This window comes from Dermacentor andersoni, unplaced genomic scaffold (genome assembly GCF_023375885.2).
Source record: "Dermacentor andersoni unplaced genomic scaffold, qqDerAnde1_hic_scaffold ctg00000033.1, whole genome shotgun sequence".
NCBI lineage: Eukaryota > Metazoa > Arthropoda > Arachnida > Ixodida > Ixodidae > Dermacentor > Dermacentor andersoni.
The window spans coordinates 782,391-799,441 of NW_027314755.1; positions in this window are offsets into that span (position 1 = coordinate 782,391).

The following is a 17,051-nucleotide window of genomic DNA, read 5'->3' on the forward strand; positions in this document are numbered from 1 at the left end:
AAGGAAGAGAAAAGCTGAAACTCTGCGCAATAAGACAGCTGTTTCCTTGTAAACAGCTGCACGAATGTTTTATATTCCGTTTCTATACTTATATGAGTTGTAAATTAGTGCACTGCTGTAATTAGTGCGTCAAAAGCGAAATTATTCGTTTAAGCATAATCCAGATTGGAAGAAATACATGTGTCCCCAATAAAATTGTTCATACGCAATTGTGAAGCTGATAGAGTGCGTTACATTCACCATTGCCGCGCCATAAAAACCATAAGTACAAAAATATGGAAGAAAAAGCTTTCATGGATTCAATTTATTTGAAGTAATAGGTATGAAGTGCGGGGTATAATAAATCACTATTATTATTATAATGCACAAAAAAAACGTACATTACAAAGACGACAAAGCGCGGCGCTATAAGAAGCTGCTGGCATCAACACATGCACAAGCTTTACAAAGCTGTTTTGTATCTGTGCCTCTAAATAAATGCTTTGTAAGGTGCCTGCTGCTCATTCCGCAGTTTCGACTGAAGAAAACGAGTGGAGTGGTCAATAAAAGCATACGGCTGCTAGGTGAACCAAGCCGCGTTCCCTTCACTGAACCCGTATCCCCGAGCGTGCCGATGGCCCCTTGCCCGTGACGTCACTCGCCGAGCACTCCGGCCTTCTTGTCTAGGAGGTGTTGGCGAGGCGCACGTTGTGACGTCATGTGCCTCCTCTGAGCTCCGCCATGACGAAATCGCAAGTTCGCGGCCAGTAAAGCTTTCGCTTTTAAAATCTCACTCGATGTTCTAACAAACGCGCTGTCAAGACTCTGGAGTGATTAAGCGTGGCGGCAGCAGCGAGCGATTAGGGCTTCTTGCTGCCGCTCGCTCGAACACTGCCATTCGAAACAAAGCGAACCCGCGGCCGCGCCGAACGCACCGGCTGCCTTTGTAGAATGGACTCTCTTGTTGGCTTTCACCCCGCTTGCTTGCACGCAACGGAAATTAAGCGCTTCCACCCCGCTTTCGTGATTTGTACGCACGATATTGAGCCGCCATGGTCTGCTCACCCTCGCACACTTTCACTCGCAGATACAGCAGAGGGCGCGTGGCTAAGATGTTATACCTGTCGGACTTTAACGGAGCCACTCTGCAACTCCCGTGGCGATGGCAAGAGTGCTGCTAAAGTGCCCATATAATAGCTATCGCAAGTAGATACGAACAAGGTCGCCTTCAGGCACAGCGTTGACCGCAAGCGTTTTCCGGTAAGGATTACGTTTACATAAGCTGCAGTTGCCAGGAAGCGGCAATTCTCTATTACGAAGCAGGGAGGGACGTAACTACACTTTCATATTTATAGGAAGAACCCGACCAGCAACTATTTCATTTCTTTTGTGATATCTCTATGAAAAGGTTACCCATAGTTTGGACTCCCATAGAGTAGCATGAACACATGAGTTGCGAGTGGAACAGCCATGTCAATATACACAATGGCGTCCTGCTCAGGCTCGGCCGGACTGTTGCGTCCTCCAAGGTAGCGCACCGCAACGCTGCCGAATTGTTGCGACGCCGGTATATCGAAGCTCGACCGACGTTACTATTGCGTTGTTACTAGTGGTTACGTGGCGTTGTCGGCAGGCTGCAGGCGTCTTGTAGACCATGGCGACCAGGCAAGGACGAGACGACTTCTAGTGCGAAACTTGCATTGTTTATTCAATGGTTGGTGAAAGATGAGAAGAGAATGAAGTCAAAAAGTACATTGCGGAGCCCCTTTAAATAGGCTCTCTAAAATCGTGGGCTAGAACTTCCTCACGTCATCGTCACAGCACTGAGTCTGGTCTGTGGATGGGCGTCTCCCACTTTCAGTGAGCCGGTACGGCCCCGACTCAGCAGGTACCAACCCGCCGGTCCGGGATTGGAGGCGCTTATCTTTTCTTGTAGGCGTCGTTCGTTCGCGGAACGGGCGCCTGGTCCATTCTCCCAGTTTACTTGGTAAGCGCTCGTCGTCGCTTTGCAGCTGCTCTCACTTTCAGTGACCCTGCAGGTCCGAGAGAGGCGGCTTGATCCTTTCTTCTAGGCGACGTTGGTACGCGGAAGTTTTCCTGTAGAGCTTGACAGTTCGTGGAAAGGGCATCTGGCTGTGGATAGGCGGATGATCCATTGTCCCAGTTGACGTCTTCACGAGCGTGTCTCCGCTGGTGGCAGCCCGGGGACCTCTTTATTTCGCGGAAAGGATGCACACACACAAAGGGGCCTGTGAACATTGCGGGGCGTCAGCCACACCTGCCTCCACTCTAGATAACCATAGCGAATTAGGAATTCACCCTTCGTTTCGAGGAGACACGGTGGTTGAGCATCCCTTTTTGCCGGGGTGCTAAACAACAGCCGTAGTAGGATGCAGTTGAAGGCTACGTCACATTCCTCAATCAATCAGGCGATACGAAAGCTTCGCTGGACAACTGCCTTCAAAGCGTAGATTGGAGCAGACTTTTATTGTGACATTGTTAGCCTCTAGTTGGTCGGGAGTTTTCCATCTGAGCCCAGACATAAACAAACGGCAGGTTCAGCGCTTCGTGTATGGAGTTTCCGCGTAACATAATTATGTGTTCTCTTATATTCGAAGTACAACCTGATGATGTCTTTTCTGCAGTTTGCATGTAAGTCCCACTTCACTGACTTTCCGACGCAGTTTATTTTGAGAAATGCAGTTTAATAACGCACGTCAGCTCTGCAGAAGGCCTGCAGGAATTAGGATGTATGCTGCATTTCCATGTTTGCGCGATGTAGCCGTGAGCTGGTTTGCATGACCTCTGAGTTAACCACTTTATTCCATCCGGCCGCTGCTCACGTGGACGCATCACGCGACTTTTGATTGCTGCAGGGGCCTTTTCTCTAAGGCATAAGTTGTGTGGCACTTGAAGGACATTGTCACCACGCGCTGTTTTCACTTCTGGAGAGGCTCTACTTTGAGATACTGATACTGTCAGACTTGTTCTTCTATGGGAAAAAGGAGTTCCTTCGACAGTGGTAATGTCGTTTCCTGTCGGTGACTGATGGACGCGTTTGGCTTAATTTTCGACTCTCCTTGTTCTTGTAGCCACACCATCAAAACTATTCATTGAATGTCCATAGAACGCAGTTGCCCATGACATCTGCGCCTGCTCTTATATGCATGATAACTTTTGTATATACACATCTCATAGGCTCACTGCAAAATTATGCATAATTTCTCTGTCATATCATGATTGTAGTCAACCGTTGCGTGGACTCTATATAATGAGCATCATCCATTATAATTTTACAATATGTTTTTATTGTACAAGTGGGCGCTTCGTTCGGTGTGTGGTTATAAGTCAGTGAGTGAGGACTCGGACACTTCTTTGTACATGGGTGATGTATACAATGCTCGTACTTTGTATATGTTATCGTCCTGGTGTAATTCTGCCGTGATTGTGACTCAATGTTCGTATCGTCTCTTGTTGAAATAATTTTTTTTATATTGCCCTGAATATGTGGGTGCTCTGCCCACTTAATCGGTCGGATAATGTGTGCTGCGACGGTAATTGACCTTCTGATAAACTCTGTAAAATATTTACGGACGATTACGATTCTTCCTTATACAAAATGTGAGCGCAGGTCCATCAATGTTTTTATTTATCGATATATTGGATGGCGTGGACAACCTGTTTCCTTCGGCACGTTTGAAACGTAGCGATGTGTGAAGCAAGTGCCTCGCTAATTGGGAGATCACGAGAGGCAGCGCGTGGGTGACTCGTGGACTTGATTTACAGCCGCCGCCGCAAACAGACTGCCGCTCATGCAGCACTGTGTTACCATACAGACGTCCCGCGCTACTTTCGCGCCATCTCGTAGCCATTGTTGCTGCCAAGGCCACCTTGCTCGGCAATACGTTTTTATTCTCACGCTTTCGCCATACCCTCCTTCTCCGCTTTCCTCCTAGCGCTCTCTTAGTTATGGCCACCTTTCATTTCCCGCGGCAGTTCACGTTTGTTTTGATCTTTCGCTGCGCTTGTACGCTAGTTTACGAAAGATAATGCCCACGCTCGCTTAAGAGGCGCCACGAGGTGTGCTCTAAAACAGTACCACCATCTAGTCGCTTCATACACTCAGTCTTCAAGCGGCAACTGGAAAAGGGCTTTGAATTTCTGGTTCCGCGTAACATAGTTGTTTTATCGTATCTTCGGACAACCATGTAAGGCTTTATAGTGTGAAAGCAACTATTTCTATGATGCGCCATGCCAAGATGAGAATATATATATTGATTAAAATGCTTCAAGCAACAAGAACTATTACTGTACACTTTGTTTAAGAAAGGTATTTGTTCTAGAAACATAGACATAGATGGGCTTAAGATACCATTGCATTTTCCCCTAGGATCAGGGAGAGATGAAGTGGTGTTAGTGTCTTCTAAAGTTCATAAAAGTAATTTTGTCTTTTTTTCTCCAGCGCTGGGCGTGTGACTACCATTTGATTCAAAATCTCTTGCGTTTGAATAAAGCTTCTTTTTCTTCATTTTTCAATATTGTCATGTGTGAAGTGTATGTCCGATACAGTATGTATGTATGTATGCATGTATGTGTGTATGTATGTACATGATTATATTGCGCTTCATGTTACACTTATAGCACTTTTTACAGTGATGTGACACTTATAAGCGTAACATAATCATGAACGTTCACCAGGTAGCCCCATTAATTGCTTTACTAAATGTATGTATGTATGTGTGTATGTATGTATGTATGTATGCATGCATGCATGTATGTATGTATGTATATATGTATGTATGTATGTATGCATGCATGTGTGTGCATGTATGCATGTATGTATGTTTGTGTGTGTCTATGTGCACCTGATTTCAGAACGAATGCCTTGGAAATGTATAAAACTTTTTTCTCAGATGACAGCATCACAACAGATAATATTGTCACGTGGTCGTGACGCCCAAGAGCACAGTAGCAATACTGTAAAAGGCAAAACTATCTTTTATTGGGCGAAGCTGTGCCCACAAAACAGGCTACACTTAAAGCACAACGAGAGCGGCGAACACAGTCGGCGATCGTCGAAAGTCTGGTCTACGGGTCAAGCGCGTCGGCTTTTATACATCAATCGTCGAATGTTCAAGACTAATCGCTGGGACCCACGTGTTTTCCACAATGTTCTGCACTATTTGTGTCGCACATACATGCAATCAGATTACACAAGGTTTGGTGACAGACAGCGGTGGAAACTATCGATAACATTCCAGAAACTTCCCATACATGCAGGTGCGTCCTGCGCTGTACGATAACATTTGTTAGACGGTGAAATATGTCGCCCGATAAAGACAAACAAGTACACGCGTCCATAATAAGGACGTTTTTCAATGTGTTTTGCTATCTTGTTTTAGTGTTTATTTGGAGAATTGAAAATCGCTGCCTGTGTATTGTACTGCCAAGACGATAAAGGGGGCAGGACCTCGGTCAAGCTTGCGAGGTTTTAGTCCTGTTTCTTTCTCTGTCTAAAAGAAAATGAGGAGTGAATTGAATTGAATTGAATCTATGAACAAAAAAGCTCAAACCCTGGTCACAACTTGATTTCTGTAGAAGAACGACAGATTGGGCGAGTTGATGGTTTTCTATAATGTTTAAAAAACAGCGCTAAAACGTACAACAACACCCAAAGGTACGGGTCCATAGATTTTATTTTTTCTTGAATGACACTGCCTTTGTTACAAAAGGTATGCCGACGGGCTCTCCTTAACTGTAATCATTTGTACGAACGAAATAATGATGTGAAGAGAAAGACATGCAGACAGGAATTCAACATTCTATTAGCACATGTGAAGCCCGTGATTGTGAATGCAGCATCAATATCGAGGGCTGCACAAGTGCTGTAGATCGGCACTGCGTTGAAACCGTCGAGGCTCCCGGACTTCGCAGCAGCGGGACTTTCGCCGCATAATCCCAGCCACTACACTACTTGGACGCAGGGACCACAATATCAATCTCTACTGGACTTCACTAGATCCGCAAACCTTTTTTCATTTATTTAATCCTCCTTATTCCCCCACATCCCATACCCCTTTATGCCCTGATGCAATAATAGTCGCATTAAAGAACGAAAGGTGATGCTTTGCGGTCTTCTCTTCGTCAGATACGGGAAGTGATGAAGGGTGTATCTTTCTGAATATTGAGGGATAAAGAAGAAAGGGAGGCAGCCAAAGTTTAACTTGACGCCAGCATCGTTCTTACAATTGAATATAGATTATAGGTGAAAGTAGCTATGTTTTATGGGAGCCCTCTGTTTTAACAGCGGCAAGTTCGTAAATCGGGAGTTTTCCGTAGTCACATCAGATAGAAAAGCAGGAATGTCTGGTTACTTATAAGAACAAGTCCTTGGTTGGCGTTTGCGTGATTTGTCTGCTATCTATCTACTGCCTCATCTACATTTCTTTCACATGTGGCTGCGTGCCCAATATCGCCTTACGAACTGTTTTTCTCGGCAATTTTGGGACCCTGAGTTTACGTTCCGGGTCCGGCAACGTTTAGCACAGAAGTGAAACTTGCTCAGCAGCGATGCGATTCCAGAGTTTCGGGGGCCACATTACTGCTTGAGTTTAGATAGGTTACGTATCGGCCCTTCGCTTATTTTTTGCAGGTTGCAGAGCACGATGAAGGAAAAAAAAAGACTGCGTATGTATCAACTACATCAGCGTTATGCAGTAAAGATTTTTTTCCTGCCTGTACTCATTCACTTATGCATTAGTTTGGTTTTTGCTAAGCACCTTGTGAATAAAATCTAACACAGCTGTAATCAACGGCCGTACACAAAGCATAGTAAAAAAATTGAAGAAAAGACGGCCACACAGTTGAAACAATATACGTTAGGCACAAAAGGTAACGACTGTTCCTGGCGTTCGGAACGAATTATTCGTAGCTTCAGCTTCCATAAAGAGTATAAAATCGGCGGAGTGAGATTTTGAGGTGATCTCTTCCCGTATACCACCTTTAATCTGCCATTTTAATTCCTTCCCGTTCATTTCCTCAATGCAACCCTAATTTGTTCGAACACCTTCGCTATTTCACATTCTAATGGTTGTCCAATGTCCGTCGTTTGGGCTGTCCCATTTTCTGACAACAAATGTTCTTGTCTAGTTGAGATATATCAAATCGAAAATTCACTACCAGCCTCCTCTACTGCGATGAAACGGTAGATTAATAGTACCCAATCTGTTCAGAAATGTAACAGAACCAGAGAAGTACAAAGGTCTGTCAGAGTGGATGCACGTATGATCAACTCTTGACAGTAGCACCCCAGCTTGCGTTCTACAACCAAATTCAGCTCAGTTCATACGATGAAATCACAAAGAAGGCATAAGACAATATTCAAGCTATGGCGTACTTATTAATTACGGTTAGGTACTTATAGGTTTCCATGATACTCTACATAAGAAACGTGGCAACAAATGTGAATTATGGGCTTTCTTTGGATTACATTTATTTCTTGTAGAAGCAAGAAAATTCAGTGTTTAGTTAACCCCTGCTGACACAAGAGAAAATGCGCGAAGTTCTCACGTGCCCAATCACTGTTTGCGAGGGCATGGCAACCCATCTTTAAAGATGCGTTAGTACTACTCTTCGTATCTATCTTTAATCGTGGGCATTGTCTACAACTAAACACTTAAGAGCCTAGCTGTCATGACGGTGGAGGTATTGGTATACGTCACTAGTAATTGCGGACGTAGACACGTCATCACTAATGATTTGCGAATCTAGATATTTAGGGCTGCTGATAGTGTGTTTGGAGTAACCTTCGCATGTAAAATGTGACCAGACTAAAAGCTTAACCTGCAATAAATTCCTGGTAACGCCTGTGAACGAGGCTGAAACCAAGGATGGACAAACGAGCCTGGTAGACACGTCGGTGATGTCAATACAACGTATGTTGAAGGTTTGTAGATAAAATCACATGGCTGAGGATTTTGCATATCAGCAAGCTAATCACGATCACACTCCGCTAGCGCTAGGAGGAACGCCACTGAGCACAGTAGGCTACTCATGACAGCGGTCATTAACTGGAAAAAGCAAAGAACATGACAGCGGTCATTAACTGGAAAAAGCAAAGAACAAGGCAGATTCTAGTTTAAGAGCACCATGAACCGAAACACCAACGGTACACGGAAGTCATTACGCTTATTGGCTGACAGCTCGCTGCGACCTCTGTGCCCGTTTCAACTCAGTCATTATCCATTCGGAAGCAGTGAATTACCGTAATTTCTTTTGTCCATGCGGAAGCTTAACGAATAGGCGAAAAAATTTTCTGGTACTTCCCCTGGGAATTCATCATAGGCTTGCTTCTGAAGCTCTTCGCGATGCAAATGTGCTTACCGATAAGTACCACATTTCGGGGAATTTTGTTTCCCTTGCCAAATTTCAGCACTAGCGATGACTGTGCTACAAGAAATTCTATCCAGAGTGACTGTGTAAAAATAAATTCACATTTCCAGGAAAGGACTGCCATTTAATAACCAGATGCTTTCATAGGAGATGCCAGATTCGAGCCTCTTTTTCTGTGGATATTGCCATAATGTTTAAACATTCTCTCTTTGCCTACTTCATGGAGTGATTGATGCCGTCTAAAACCATTCAAAACACCAGAAAGTATATGGTTGAGACTGAAATGTTCTGCCGGTTTCTACTGTTTTATTCCTTCAGCTTATTCGTAAATTTGGCGCACACGTTGCCTAATGCGTTTCTAGAACGACCACCGAAAACTTTTATTCACTCAAAGGTGTGACACTGAAGAAGAAAAGTAAAGAAAACGAAAATATTGTGGTGTTTCACGTGCCAAAACCGCTTCTTCATTATGAGGCATGCCGTAGTGGAGAACTCCGGAAATTTCGATCACCTGGTGTTCTTTAACGTTCACCTAAATCTAAGTACACGGGTGTTTTCGCACTTCGCCCTCATCGAAATGCGGCCGCCGTGGCCGAGATTCGATCCCGCGACCTCGTGCTCAGCAGCCCAACACCATCGCCACTGAGCAACCACGGCGGGTAATTAAAAAAAAAACGAAATTTTGTCAAATGTAATGATGGATTTAGTACCAGGGACCAAGAAGACACAGCAAAACAAAGCAGAGAATTGAAAAAAAAAATTGCGCATTATGAGTTAACGTTACATTCTGTAGATTCGGCTGTCACAGTTTCTTCATGTTTTTTCTTGTGATTTTCGCTCCTCAAACACCATCTGTGAAACAATGGTAATGAACCATCCAGATAATGTTGGTTTAGTCTTTTAGAAAAGCCTGACCTGTGTTGTTCACTGTTCTATGCAGCGGCACAAATACAAGCAAAAAAGAATTGAAGGCTGGCCACACTTTCAACCGCACGATAGGTTTGTAGCGAAGAGATCAATATAGTTTGTCTCGAATCTGGACCAAAGATGTGGCGTCACCCTATAACGACTACATATAGCTTATAGTTCTTAAGGCTAATATCTTACAGCGTATATTTTCCAGGTTTTCGTGCGAAGACATTAAAGATTATTAAAGAAAATCACCTGTGGCTCATAGAGCAATTAGAATCCGGTGAGCATGTCTACTCGAAGCGGTGAACATTAATCGCCCAAGAAATCGAAATGCCTAATCGAGTAAATAACGAAATATTACTAATTAGAGTTATATTTATATCGACGGTATATTTGCAAATTGTGAATTGCATCCAGTGAGCTTGAAAGGCATATGTGCTTGGAGCAAATATTAAGGATGGCACCGCTGTCCAGATATGTGCAGTCGAACTTAAGGTGAAAATGCACTCTTGCCATACATTTTTTGATGAAACCGTCATATTATGCATAGAACCACAAAAGTGATTAGGGCGTCCATAGCTTTCTTCGCCATGGTATATTATGGAACTGCTGTGATTTTGGACCGTCGTTCCTTGTTAAGTTGGTACAGCTTGCAAAATTACCAGCAGCAACAAGTAAATAGCAATATGTGCCATAAAGTAATTAATCACAAGTTTTATTAGTGATTCTGCTTTGCTTATCTATTGATTTAGTACATACTGCACACCCTTCGGTCCAAGTAGAGGAGCAATAAAATGTATACAAAGAATAGCGAACAAATGAAGAACAAGCAGGTATAACTTATATTTTTTGTCAGTGTTTGTAAATCATCGTTCCAGTCTGATATTTTTTGGGAAAAAAAAACAAAATTTAGACGTATCACTTCGAGCATAATAGGGAGTTGTGAGTCAGGATGATACTGTCTTGTGTGCCATGTTAGTGCAGGCCTTATGTAAATGAGTGATTTAATTTGAGGCCTCTTGTTGAGAACGAAGGAAAGGAATTTTTTGGAGTAGGTATAGAATGCTTTAACCTAATTTCAGAGGGAGAGTCCAGCCTTGCGAATTTATGAAATATAAACCTGACTGCCTTTATATTTCTTCAAGATGTGTGATATTTGACTTAGTATAGGATCCAATTATTTACATGCATGCTGTACCTTTGGTGTAATAAATGAAAAATAACATAGTAATTTTACACTGAAAGGGGCATTTTTCAGTTTGTCTTAGGAAACAGTCTGCGGAAAGCAGAGCAAATACAATTAATGTGCATGTTCTACGAGGAAGTGGAAGTCAAAGTAACATGTCAGTATTTGTAGTTGTTAGTCGACAACTACAACGTCATTTAGTCGAATATGCATGTAGTTTTCTCTTTCAGATAATGCCCGCCTGTTTGTGAAATCCTGCTCAAATACTGGAAATGTGCTATCTCGCGTGGGTGATCTTTATAAATAGGCTGAAGCATCGCTGCAAACACGGTATAGTCAGGCACTAATCCTGTAGCTCAGACTGTCCCTTGTGGCGTATATAAGGAAGAAAGGAGGAAGACGTAAAACAGCAAGTCATGATAAAATATAGCTATACGCAAGGATGAAAAGTTGGTGGTACCTAAACCGACCAATAACTACCTGTAGCGTTAGTATGGCCCGTGGAATTATCGTGAAGCACTAAAAGTGTGCCGAGAACTTTTTGCCTGAAAATATTACATCAAGCTGTGAGAAAGTTGTTCAGAAAAAGAAAGGAAATACGACTACCAGGAGCACGTACAAGAAACATACGGGTGAGACTAATTGGGCCACTGAGGCGAGGATCACTTGGCAATTTGTTGGGAGGAGCCTCACGTACATGCTCACGCGAGCGAATGTGATTGGCGCACAGCGAAGCACGTGCGTGAGGCTCCTCGCCAGGGCTTGGTATGGTATGGTAAAACTTTAATGAAGTCCTGCAGATCGTGAGTCTTCACGAAGCGGGCCGCTCCCACGTGGGAAACGGAAGGCCGAGCCTATCGGCAGCATCGTGGGCCTGCTGGACAGCCCAGAGTTGGTCAGCCAGAAGAGGGCTGCGGAGAACCGCCTCCCATCTGGCCGAGCTGTTAGCGATGATAGAGCGTGACCGGGCACACCGACAGAGCATGTGGTCTAACGTGGCTATTTCTCCACAATCGTGGCAGGTAGCATCGGTGTAAGTATCCGGATAGATTTTATGTAAGAGCGACCGATTGGGATAGGTATGCGTTTGTAGTAGACGGGGCGTTAATGCTTGAGCTCTACTGAGCTCTACACGCAAGGGCTTGCACATAAAAAAACCCGAAAATACCAAGAAAAGTAAAAATGATCAAAAACTACGCATTAGCAGTCATATAACTCAGTGTGCTTCTTTCTAAGGAATAAAACTTCTTTTATTCAAGACTTAGCCGATATAAAAAGAAAAGTTGCGCATAACTGCGTTCGAAGAATAGCGAGCTGCGCTGTGCATGGTGCTGATGGCAAGGGAGGAAGTCCGACTGAACGGTATCTAGGTATTTTCGGCAACCACAACGGCCCCGTCAAATTGCTACCTCCGATGTTTTGTCAAGCTAAACAAGACAAAAACAATGTGCGAGAACTGGCATTTACACAAGCGCGTACGAATTGGCAATATGCCTATACCCATGCCAGCGGGAGGGTTCCGTGGCACTATGAGAAAGCAGGTGCTCGGAGAAATGAGGTTTAATTTTTCATTGCCATTGCGTTAATGGCCCCGTGTCGCAGCAAATCAGACGTCGGCGTTTCATGTTCGGCGACCCGCGCCCAGTGTCGACGGCCGTTTTAGGAATAATCATTCCGAATCACTCACACCCAAACACGCGATCCCAACAACACAGGCGCTCCGTGTTGCGCAAACAAGCTTATAACCTAACTGAATTTCTTAAGGTAAAATGCGTCAGAAAAATCGTAAAGTACCACTTACACTCAGTCTACAGACATGATGGCGTCTGATTCTTTTTTTTTAATATTAGAGAAAACATAAATCTGCGACGCGCAAACTCAAACACTAACCCCTTTTCACTTGGTAGCGTTTTCCCGCTGCCATTTGAGGTTTGTCTTCTACTCACGCACAACTTTCTGTGGCAATGAAGGGTAAGCTACGAGCGCGTGGCTGCTGCACATGCGTGCTCGCACAAAGTAGTCCCGTAGTGTTTGACAGTGTTTTAGTTTGCTCGGAACAGACGCTAAATCGACGCAGCTTCCACATGGGCCGGTTTCACATTTTCCCGGACGCGTAGGGGAAAAACTGGAATATAAGTAGACCTTCAGGCTCAGTGGCCTGTTCCGTGCTATTTAACTGTTACTAATAAGGTCTCTATGTTTTCTCTTCCTTAGCCTAAACTTCCCTTAGCCTAAAAAAGTGGTAAGGGAATACATCTACTTAGGGCAGGTAGTGAAGGCGGATCCGGATCATCAGACGGAAATAATCAGAAGAATAAGAATGGGCTGGGGTGCGTTTGGAAGGCATTCTCAGATCATGAACAGCAGGATGTCATTATCCCTAAAGATAAAAGTGTATAATAGCTGTGTCTTACTAGTACTCACCTACGGGGCAGAAACCTGGAGGCTTAAGAAAATGGTTCTACTCAAATTCAGGACGACGCAACGAGATTAGGAAAGACGAATGATGGGTGTAACGTTAAGGGATAAGAAAAGAGCAGATTGGGTGAGGGAACAAACGCGAGTTAATGACATCTTAGTTGAAGTAAAGAAAAAGAAATGGGCATGGGCAGGACATGTAATGAGGAGGGAAGATAACCGATGGTCATTAAGGGTTACAGACTGGATTTCAAGAAAAGGGAAGCGTAGCCGGGGGCGGAAGAAAGTGAGGTGGGCGAATGAGATTAAGAAGTTTGCAGGGACGACATGGCCACAATTAGTACATGACCGGAGTTGTTGGAGAAGTATGGGAGAGGCCTTTGCCCTGCAGTGGGCGTAACCAGGCTGCTGATGATGAGCCTAAACGTACGTGCATTACAACGCGGGACTCTAGTCAGGAGTGCTCTCATTTGCACACGCTTTGTCTCCGTAGCTGTCCGTTCATAGGAACAGAAAGTTGTCCGCCAGTATACTAGGAACGGCGCAGCCCCTTCCGTTCCTCACACCATAAAAAAATATAAAAACAAAGACACCCACACTACACTCGCCTTAGCCTATAGCACGCCGCCAGCGTTTCCTGGTAAACATTGCGGTTACGTAAGCTGCGGTTGACAGGAAGCGTAAGAAGCATTCAGCGATGTTTTTATGCTATCCCATACCACTCTTAAAGGCGAAGTTTAAGTGTCCTCCTAATTTTCATAAATGCTAAGGCGGTCATTTCGACTACGCGGCGGTAACTGCATCTTCATTCCATGCCGACCAATAACTACTTTTTATTTTTAATACTTTATTTAAACATACTTTCCCGATTTCTACATCGCTACACATCACACCGCAGCACATCTAACACTAGAGCGAAAGAGACAGCCTTTTTCACAATAAAATATTCAGTATATGATTTCACGCAGTTTACTAATCAGGACGAAGTAAGCGAAAGTATGCGTTCCGAATTTCGATAACGCTTACGTATTTACGAATGAAGCCATCTACTACCGCTCGGCAGCGCCCGATCACCGTTATAATAGAATTTTGGGCACACTGCTTACTGGAGTCATGGACTTCGTGTCACGCTAATTCCTGATAATTTTGAACCCTAAGCTTGCCTCGAACAACGTTAAACTTCAACTCACACTACTCGTGCGTTTCCAGCACATAGTCCCTCCAGGCCGCTCCCGTCTAGACACCTTGGCAAAAACCACTTCGTATTGCTGGCGCCTGAAACTGGCACTTTAGATGTGACTACTATCCGTCCATCAAGCTGGTGCATGTCACAGCCTGTTCGCACCGTGTAGCACGGCCACACTAGCTAGCCAGATTTTACCACATGAGCGCGAGCTCACCCTCCAGCCCTGTCGCGCACATAGCAGACATTGCGCACTATAGTTAGCTACAACTGCTGCATGTAGCTGCATCTCCCGCGTAGCGTCGCTAACGGATTTCACGCGGGTGCCGGTCCGAACCATCTCTCTGGATTGCAGAGTACAACCGTGTGGTTTGAGTGACGTCTATGGGTGAAGTGGATATATATGAAAGGGGAGCTGGAAACTCTATCGAGGGCCAACATCTGAATGGAACCGGTTGTATGATTCCCGAGTTACACACCTTCGAGGTGCGACGCCGTCATGTTCGAATCTCGTTATGTTAGGACCCCTTTCAAGGCGAGCCCGTAGTGCGGCATCTATTGCTAAGCCGTTGTGCGCGTTGCCAACGCACTCACAAGGGTGAGTATAACGAACACACTACGTTCGACCCTCGGTAGTTGCGTACTTGCCGTAATAATTAGAGAGGAAGGAAATAGGTTACTCATGCCAATTCCTGCGAGAAAACAGGCACGTGTAGCTATCTGGCACACTGAAGCACAGGAAATAGATTAAAGACCGGGGCCAAAACGATAAATTGAGGGACAGCTTCGGCGTATTGCACGTCACAGGTGCCAAAATCAAAATTAGCGGCACCTGTGTGAACATCGAAAATCAAGTTTACTCTGCATGTCACGGTAAGCTTCACTAGGCGGCGTGTCGCGGGCAGTATCCCGTTCTGCTGTAGCTTTGCAAGTCATTGAAGAAGCAGCGGGGGCACTGTCGAGAGGATCGCAAGTGATCTCCGATTGGCAAAAGACGTCTTCTATTGAACTCGTTGCAGTGTTTCTTGCTTCTAGGTGCCTTTCAATTATGATATTTAACGTCAAGTGCATTTCCCGACAACCATAAAAACGTTTGTTGGACCTATAGGTAGCTTCGGCACCAGCAAGTGCTTATATCACTTCCTGCCTTTTTGGCGCGAAAAGCATCATAATTCGCCTATGCAAAGGTAAGTCAACAAAGATAAGGCTACGGTGCTTTGTTTTATGTAGGAGAAGCCTATGTGCCTCGCCGCCATGGGCGTTTCCACTAACCCATAAACTGACAAAGAAAATGAAGTCACTGTGAATGAATTTACCATTCCAAAGTCGGCGCCGTAACCAATAACTTGAACTCCAAATTAATAGCTTTTTTATTGTGGTATGCGGGCGCTGGGTGGCATGCCGAAAAAGAAAAGGAGCGATTATTACGTCAAACACCGTGAATATTGTTAAATAGACCATGTTCTCGTTCCTGCAACTTCATTTGGGCGAGTCAGTTTATCTTGATGCTCAATGCCTCAGCCTTCTTTAGGCAAAGTTTAAATGGCTTAGAACGACAGAAAGCTGAGCTAGTTGGTAAGGATTTATTATGCAAAAAGGAGGTGAGGCATGCAGACAGGACACAAAAGTAGACAAGTGGACAACACGAACGCCGACTATCAACTGAAGGGGGCATTCAGGCGAAAAAAGAAAGAAGACACAAAACTCATCTGCGAAGCTCTGAACAAAACTAAAGCATAAGTCAATGAGTACAGATTTTTTTTTTTGCCTGTACTCATTCACTTATGCTTCAGCTTTGTTTTTGCTAAGCGCCTTGTGAATAAAATCTAACAAAGGTGTAATCAACGGTCGTACACAAAGCAAAGTAAAAAAAAAATTGAAGAAAAAACGGCCACACAATTGAAACAATATAGGTTAGGCACCAAAAGTAACGGCTGTTCCTGGCGTTGGGAACGAATTATTCGTAGCTTCAGCTTCCATAAAGAGAATTAGATCGGCGGAGTGAGATTCTGAGGTGATCTGTTTCCGTATACCACCCTTCCTATCCCATTTCATTTCCTTCCCTTTCATTTCCTCAATGCAACTAGAATTTGTTCGAACACCTTCGCTATCTCACATTCTAATGGTTTTCCGATGTCCGTCGTTTGGGCTGTGCTATTTTTTCACAACAAATGTTCTTCTCTAGTGGAGATATATCAAATAGAATATTCACTACCAGCGTTGTCTACTGCGCTGAAACGGTAGATTAATAGTAACCCAATCTGTTCAGAAATGTAACAGAATCAGAGAAGTACAAAGGTCTGTCAGAGCGGGTGCACGTATGATCAACTCTTGACAGTAGCACCCAAGCTTGCGTTCTACAACCAAATTCACCTCAGTTCTACGATAAAATCATAAAGAAGGCATAAGAGAATATTCAAGCTATATTGTATATATTAATTACGGTTAGGTACTTTTAGGTTTCGATGATACTCTACATAAGAAACGTGGCAACAAATGTGAATTATGGGCTTTCTTTGGCTTACATTTATTTCTTGTAGAAGCAAGAAAATTCAGTGTTTAGTTCACCACTGCTGACACACGAGACAATGCGCGAGCTTCTCACGTGCCAAGGATCATTCGAGAGCAGTCCAGGCAGCTGCAGGATAGGACGGCTATTAACTGCAAACCTTACTTCACGCAGTGCATTCCACGGCACCACCTAGGGAACCCGTCTGCAGCGAGGCTAGTGCATCCACTTCATATCGCCGTCACATCGTGACTTGTCTCGCACGTGTCAGCGCATCGATACTCTTATCAAGTCGGAAACTACGTTGGAGGCTGCGGATAACGCCCCCGGACGGAACCGTGACGTCACCCCAGGACTATAAAAGCGATGTACTGACCGGGCAAAAGGATCATTCGAGAGCAGTCCAGGCAGCTGCAGGATAGGACGGCTATTAACTGCAAACCTTACTTCACGCAGTGCATTCCACGGCACCA